Source organism: Mandrillus leucophaeus, unplaced genomic scaffold (genome assembly GCF_000951045.1).
Source record: "Mandrillus leucophaeus isolate KB7577 unplaced genomic scaffold, Mleu.le_1.0 Scaffold183, whole genome shotgun sequence".
Taxonomy (NCBI): Eukaryota; Metazoa; Chordata; class Mammalia; order Primates; family Cercopithecidae; genus Mandrillus; species Mandrillus leucophaeus.
This window is the reverse complement of record NW_012101843.1, coordinates 3,682,263-3,688,262: the sequence shown is the minus strand read 5'-3', so window position 1 is coordinate 3,688,262 and position 6,000 is coordinate 3,682,263. Positions and strand designations below refer to the sequence as shown.

The following is a 6,000-nucleotide window of genomic DNA, read 5'->3' as shown; positions in this document are numbered from 1 at the left end:
ATAGCTATTCTATTTTGGTTCAGGGAAAAAGAAAATCAAACCAAGATAAGCTTTTAAATTCAACTTCCTTTCCAGAAGAAAGGGAAAGCAGGAATTGTGGAGCTGCTGAACAAGAGTAATTTTCATTCTCTCTTGGTTTGAATGAGCTTCTTTTTCCCTCATGAAATGGGAACTTCTTTTCTGTGTATCTATACAGTTGTTATTATCGTTGTAATAATGAACTTCTATTGAGAAGCAACTGTGCACTAGAAGCTGAAGCACTTCAGATCGGGACAATAAGACCAATACAGTGGCTTGATTTAGACAGGGGCCCTCAATTCTGTTTAGAAATACATTTCAATCATTTTAATGAAAAGGGCGACAGCAGCCGTGCTGTGTTCAGAGACTCAACGTGATACCGCCTGCAAGCCCTATTGTCTTTCGCTGATTAAACTGGGCTGGTTGAGAATTACATTTCTGCACCCATGGTTCCGCCGTGGTGAACACCGGGAGTAAGCAAGCTCTTATTCAGGTTCCAAGCAAGCCACAGCCAGCATGTCAGAAAGCAAGATTCAAGTCAGGGTCCCCTTGGCTTCAACTGGCTCTATCGGATCAAACAACTCCAGCGGGGACAGAGGCAGCAGGAAAGAGCTTCCTCAATAAGGAAATTGAAGAGCAGGGGGAAGGAAAAAATAACCTGAAACTCAGATGGGCAAGATTAGGGGTGGGGAGTGAGAGCTAGAGATCATGTGTCAGCACCCAGAGCGGAGGAGAAAGAATTCTGATTTCAGTCCACGCCACCCCAGACTGCAGCATTGAGCACCCAGGGCTGGCGTTCATCTCAACCCCCTCATTTTCTCTGTTGAGGAAACAACCCTGGAGAGGTCAGGCGACCTGCTTAGCATCATGCCACGTGTGTGGGAGAGAAGGGGCATGAACCCATGTCCCCCAATAACCCACGCTGCCTCTCCAATATCACATTATTTTCCTTGCACTGTTTCCTTTTTGGGTTTTTGCTGTGGTTTGAAATGACAGTGTCAAGCTTCAGGGACAACAGGACCTGCTGAGTCCACGGAAGGGTCTCTGCTTATTGATTGAATGGTGGTGTCATCCTGTGCTTTCGAGCAAAGCTTTCAGAACCAGAGAGATCCGGGCTCACTTTCCAGCTCAGCTCCGTATCAGCTGGACAGTCGTGGGAAATTCACTTGTCACCTATGGGTCTCAGTTTCCTTTTCTGTAAAATGGGGACAATGAGAATTGTATTGACCTCTGAGGGCTATTTCAAGGAGTAAACAAAAGAATACACAGAAAGTCTCTGTTCAGAAAAGAAGATGAAAGCCCAAAGAAGATTAAGTAATCTTGTCCAAAGTAACTCGTTCTTTAAGATGTGGACAGAACTCAAAAATCAGTCCGTGGGTGCTGAGAAAGTCAGTGCTCTTTTGTTCTCTTTTATTACCTCTTGGATATGATGGTTCATGTGTTAAGGGCCCAGTGAATGTCATTCACTTAGAATTCAATATGTGTGAATTATTTGAAAAAACTGCAGTAGCCCCGAGTATATAAAAACTACCATAACCTAATGTCTATAGTAAAATATTACAAGGTCAGAGCTACAGTGAACCCTATCAAATCTGAAGAGACTTTAAATAAATCTTATTGACAAAAGACACTGTGGAAAGCTGGAAGAAGGTATTTGTAATGAAGACACAGACATCTAAGGACTGAAGTAATTGGAAACATGGCATCAGAAGATCTGCCCCTTTGTGCTGTGTGGTCTAGACACACTGCTCTACCTCTTTGTGCCCGTTTCCTTGTTCATACAGTGAAGGGTTAGGTCTTGGAAATGGCTGAGATCTCACCAGATTTAAAGTCACCAAATCAAACCTAGAATTCAACCTAGAAAGATTACAGGCAGAAAAGTTTGTGAAATTATTGAGAAGGATCCCTTGACTCCAGGTTGAATTTAGAGAGAGAAATTTGCTAGCTGGCACTTGGAGTAGGAAAGGATCTCCTAGAAGTCACTACATCAGGAATCCCACAGCAACTACAACCACTGTTCGTTGACATTATGTCTTCAATAGTAGGTGAATTTGCTGCTACAACCAAGTATTTTCTTTGCAACTGGCATATCGCTGATAATCTCCTTCCAGAGTTGTGCTCAGTAGCAGCTATTTCAGAAAGGAAATCAACATTTCCATTGTTCCTGTTGCAATCTTGAATTCCAGGGAAGGTAGAGTTTTTGACATTTAAAGGGAAGAGCGCCCCCTAGTGGAAATATAATCCAATCAGACAGCCAAGACTACCATTAAAAGCTGATGGGTAACGTTCATGTTTGGAGACTTGCCCTACAGTCCCCTACCAGAAGTGATTTATGCCACCAAGAAAGTGCACATCAGGCTTAAGCGTCTACCAAGAAAATGTACATTGTTATAAACAAAAAGAAGTTAGATTCTTTTTTTTTTTTTTTTTTTTAGGAGTCTCGCTGTGTCACCAGGCTAGAGTGCAGTGGCCCGATCTCGGCTCACTGCAACCTCCGACTCCCTGATTCAAGCAATTCTCCTGCCTCAGCCTCCTGAGTAGCTGGGATTACAAGTATGCACCACCACATCCAGCTAATTTTTGTATTTTTAGTAGAGACGGGGTTTCACCATGTTGGCTAGGATGGTCTCGATCTCCTGACCTCGTGATCCACCTACCTCGGCCTCCTAAAATGCTGGGATAATAGGTGTGAGTCACAGCACCCGGCCTAGATTCGTATTTTTGGGTTATGATGAAGAGACAACAGACAGAGCGAGAAAAAGATTAAGAAAATTAGGAACAGACAAGAGAAGTGGCATGAAAAGGAGGAGACAGAGGATAGAGCAGAAACAGGAAGAATGACATGAAAATATGGATTTCTTCTTGGTATTTTTCTTCCTTCATTTTAGATGAAGGGAAATAGCTTATTCTAGAATAATTCCCTCCAGAGACCCTGTTTTTAAGTGGAATACCTTGTAGTACATTAGACAAGCAACAACTCTATTCTTGACAACGAAACAAACTACCGCAACTCAACACCTGATTGGACAGAGAGCAGACACCTCTCACTCTTGTTCACGTGCTTGAGGCCTTTCAAAAGGGAAAAAATTTGTCTGATGCCAAATGAGAGCTTCAGTGAATGAATGCCGCAGCAACTACGGCCACCGCTGTTAAATTGACATTATGTGAGTTGGGCAGGAGATGGGGAGGCATTGATGAATTACAGACATACAGATTCAGGCACTTTCTGAAGTTTCATTCTAAGTGACATCTGTCTGTGTCCACGGAGACCATTCCTCCCATCCAGGTGCAGCACGGGGACCCGCCATGACTTCGGGGGTGGATGAATTAAGAGTTTTCCATTTTAACAGTTATGTCTTTATAGTCATATGTGTTAGAGAAACTAAAACTCACCTATCAAACCTATGATTTTAAGAATTCTATTTTTAACATGAGGCTGAGTATGTTTTTCTTTAAGTGAGCAATTTTAAAGGCAATATTAAATAAATAAGAAAGTACATGGAAAGGGAAGAGAGGGGGCAGAAGTTATGAGAGAGCACTGAATATCACCGAAGCTCAGAAAACACTTCAGAAAGTGAGCAGACGTTATTCAAGGGTTATCTTTCTATCATCCTCTCCCCTCTCTTGAGACTGGTCCTTCTTGCATTCATTTTATCTATTGTGCTTCTCTAGTTTGCCCTGCTCCTGTCTTCACCGAACACATTCCTACTGCTCTGAATCAATGACAGTGTCAATGGGCAGGACAGTCCTTCTGTGGTCCCATTCAGCCATGGCTCCAAATTCACAATCTAGCAAAAAAGAGGTGTCTAGACTGCCACCAGCAACGTATAGTGAAGGAATGGCCTCTAAATCAGCCATTTTCCCAGGACATTTCCACCCTCTCCACCAGCACTCCCCGCTCCTCCTTACCCCAGCGAGAACAGCAGTGTACAGTGACATGTGTCAAGGGCTCCAGCCATGGGAAAGGTGGAATCCTGTCCAAGGAGAGACAGTAGCTGAAATCTTGCAATGCTGAAGCTTCTTTTTCTCAGATGGGTTCCCCAAGAAGACTGCCATCTACACCCTTGTTAGTCAGAGAAGGAAAGAGTTACATTGAGCTCCAGTGAGAAACTCCTTTCTTCCCAGTGACCTCAGGTTACAGGACCCTGCCTGTGTAGGCTTGGGCCTGTCCTTCAGGGCTCATTTTAATGGAGTGAAAAAGCATTCCTTAGTCAATGACATGACCTAGGAGTTCTTGTGTCATTTTCCCTTCAAATTGCCATTGCAGGAATGCAACGTGATACCTAATTTACAGTATCGTGTAATCACCGAGAGCCCCCTCTGTGCAGCTGCCCTTCCCACCATCCATGTTTGACAGGCCACCACTCTTCCACTCTGATGTCAAGGTGAGCCTCTGATAAGAGGGTGTGTTACTCTGTTTGTGTTGCTATAAAGGAATACCTCAGACTGGGTAATTATACAGAAAAGAGGTTTATTTGGCTCACAGGTCTGCAGGATGTACAGGGAGCATAGTGTCAGCATCTGCTTCTGGGGAGGTCCTCAGGACACTTCCAATCACAGCAGAGGGGGAGTCAGCAGTCACATAGCAAGACCAGGAGTAGGAGCAAGAGAGAGACGGGGGAGGTGCCAGGCTTTTTTAAATAACAGTGAACTCATAGAGTGAGAACTCATTCATTACGATGAGGACAGGGCACCAAGCCATTCATGAGGGATCCACCTCCATGACTTCCCAGTAAGCCCATCTCCAACATTGGGTGTCACATTTCAACGTAAGATTTGGAGGGGACAAAACATCCAAATCATATCAGAGGGCCAATCAAATCCCAGAACACTGAAAAGAACAGCAACCCCTGATCCCCACTGGGCATGAAGAGTAGCCAGATTGCCAGTCCTACTTTCCCACCAAGACTCAAAACTGAAGGCAGCTTAGCCTATTTTGGATGCTATTGACTGATACTAATGATTTCACTCCTGTCTACACCCAGAGTTTGGGGGCATAAATGCAATGTGGTACTATAAATGTTTTAGTCTGTGCCAATTCCTATGGTATAAATACTGTCATCACAGCTAATTTCAATCTACAAACATGATGTCAATTGACTCACAAAATTCCTGAAAATTTAACAAGCAGCTCTTGCAAGTTTAAGTCTGCTGCAGCATAGCACTTACATGTATATTCTATAGAGTTCTTTAGCAGGACATGGTACTGTGTGGTTGGGGATGCCAGTGCTAGCATCTCCGACATATTCCTTCATCTTCACCTTCATCCTTACTTTTCCTTCCACTTTTCCTCAGTTATTAAAAACTCCTCACGTCCTCTCTTCTTCTCTACTGGCTCTCATTTTGTATGGACATTCAGGCCACGGGGAAACTGAGATGATGCATTTCCATTTTACTACGTCACTCATTCTGTGACAGCTGAAATTCGGGCAGAGCTGAAAACAAGCAAGTTAGACATAAAAGATTCCACAGTTGCTACAGATACTGTTCAAATATAATACATAATTGGGCACTAATAATTAGAGATCTGAAGTTGAATAACACACAGTCTTGCCTTTTAAGGCTCACAGATGAATGAGAAGATGCAAATAATGTCTCCATGGCAGACATTAGCAATTGATTCCAGAATTCACATACCACTGTTTTTTCTTTCTCAATACAGTGATCCCTACTGATTAATCACAGTTGGCACTGAAAATGGAATGTATTTACCATCCCTGGCCTATGTGTATCAAAGCACTAAGTGCAGGAGAGAAGGGACAGGAAAGATGTAAAAGGCAGAAAGGTGCCAATGGAGGGTGCCATAGACAAGTCTCACTGCAATTTGTACCTAATGCTGGCCCTGTCTGTAGACTTACCTCTAGGTGCGTGTCATCTCAAAGTCGCCATGAAACACTACATTTTTGTCCCTAGGATTGTCCGTGGCAAGAATCAACGGGAGGGCACAGGCATGCCTGTGTCTGTGGCTGTGGGAACAATGGA

General features: G+C 43.5%; 1 long non-coding RNA gene across 1 annotated transcript in view; it reads right to left on the bottom strand.

Moving 5' to 3' along the window:
- Positions 1-322: 322 nt before the first annotated feature.
- The window catches only part of LOC105538014, a 28,517-nt gene continuing 22,839 nt past the window's right edge, over positions 323-6,000 (bottom strand). Inside the window, exons 2-4 of the long non-coding RNA XR_001005821.1 lie at positions 5,188-5,453; positions 3,928-4,081; positions 323-1,213 (exon numbers count right to left, since the gene is read on the bottom strand). This is a non-coding gene — a long non-coding RNA (uncharacterized LOC105538014). The remainder of the gene's footprint in view (positions 1,214-3,927; positions 4,082-5,187; positions 5,454-6,000) is intronic.